Raw genomic sequence first — 1,600 nt, forward strand, 5'->3', positions numbered from 1 at the left:
CTGTCTTCCACAGTCCCCATTCTGTGGCTGAAGCTGCAGCCAGCCTCCCTCCTCTCATACATAGGGATTCATAGTGGCCGCTTTACACTACAGGTGTAATGCATTTTGTCTTTCACATTGCGTGCATGTCCCTCCCCAACAGCTCCATTCTTTAAAAAAAATAAAAATAAAAAAGGCAGTCGTTAAAGGTCAGGGGCACATCCCTCCCACTGGCATTGGTTCCTACCCACAAGGGGAAAGTGACATCTTCTAGTTAGGAGCAATTTGGTGAAAGGAGTGGGGTGGCCAGAGCAGGAATAACCGTCTGCATGGCTACACTCTGGTATCAGAGTGAAGACAGAAGTAAGGATAGTGTGGAGGGCACAGTTGCAAGTTGAGTCTTTCCATGAGACAATGTGAGGAGAATTCTCCCCACCAGGTTTAGATAGATCAATGTGCCAAAGTTAAAAAAAAAAAAAATCCAAATAATCAGCAGTTCAAACACTTGAATTTCAAACTTATCCCACCGAGACAGCTCAAACAGCAGTAACAATCTAGATCTTTCCAGGAAGTGAGGGTAGAGCCCCTGGCATTCCTCCTGAGAGCCCTGTGTTAGGCCCTAGAAGTATCTGGAAAAGAAAAGGAAAGGTGTAAGGCATCACTCAGGCCTAGAGAACTTATTCTCACCATACCTGATGGGGCCAACGTCTACAGAAATAATACTGAAAGCACCATCAGACACCTACAAGAGCATGGGCCCAATCCCAATCCCCACCCACACATTAACTGTTGGTCAACCCAGGTGCTAGAAGAGGAGTCCCCAACCCCTGGGCCATGAATTGGCACTGGCCCATGACCTGTTAGGAGCCGAGCCACACAGCAGCAGGTGAGCAGCAGGAAAGTGAGAGAAGCTTCATCTGTGTTTACTGCTGTTCCCCATTGCTCACATTACTGCCTGAGCTCCACCTCCTGTCAGGTCAGCAGCATTAGATTCTTATAGCACAAACCCTTGTGAACAGTGCATGTGAGGGATCTAGGTTGCAAGATCCTTATGAGAATCTCATGCCTGATGATCTGTCACTGTCTCCCATTACCCCCAGATAGGACTGTCTAGTTGCAGGAAAACAAGCTCAGGGCTCCCCCTCATTCTACATTATAGAATTATTTCATTATATATTACAATGTAATAATAGAAATTCAGTGCACAATAAATGTAATGCACTTGAATCATCTGGAAACCCCCCTACCCTCCGCCACCCCCACCCCACCATCCATGTAAAAACTGTCTTCCATGAAACCAGTCCCTGGTGCCAAAAAGGCTGGGGACCAATGTGTTAGTGAAATAACTTGCGTCTCCACCACTGGCAAAAAGCCCAGGGTCTGGGCTTACCTGCCGCTGCTGCAGTTGCTGCTGTTGCTCCATTTGCAACTTCTCAGTCTCAAAGACAACGGGAAGAACCAGGATCATAAAGGAAGTGGTCCCAATCCACAAGGCTGCCCTGGAAAACCTGCAGAGGAAAACCCCCAGAGGGTGAGCAGGAAGACATGCAAACAAAACAGGCAAGATGGCCAGGCGCGGTGGCTCAAGCCTGTAATCCCAGCACTTTGGGAGGCCCAGACG

At 48.1% G+C, this 1,600-nt stretch overlaps 1 long non-coding RNA gene across 1 annotated transcript; it reads right to left on the minus strand.

Moving 5' to 3' along the window:
* Positions 1-470: 470 nt before the first annotated feature.
* Positions 471-1,490, minus strand: LOC108524974 (uncharacterized). Its single transcript, XR_001884180.1, has 2 exons — positions 1,370-1,490; positions 471-608 (listed from the first exon to the last, which is right to left on the minus strand). It is a non-coding gene; the product is annotated as an uncharacterized LOC108524974 (long non-coding RNA).
* Positions 1,491-1,600: the final 110 nt, after the last annotated feature.

Source organism: Rhinopithecus bieti, unplaced genomic scaffold (assembly GCF_001698545.2).
Source record: "Rhinopithecus bieti isolate Rb0 unplaced genomic scaffold, ASM169854v2 repeat_36942, whole genome shotgun sequence".
In the NCBI taxonomy this organism is placed as follows: domain Eukaryota; kingdom Metazoa; phylum Chordata; class Mammalia; order Primates; family Cercopithecidae; genus Rhinopithecus; species Rhinopithecus bieti.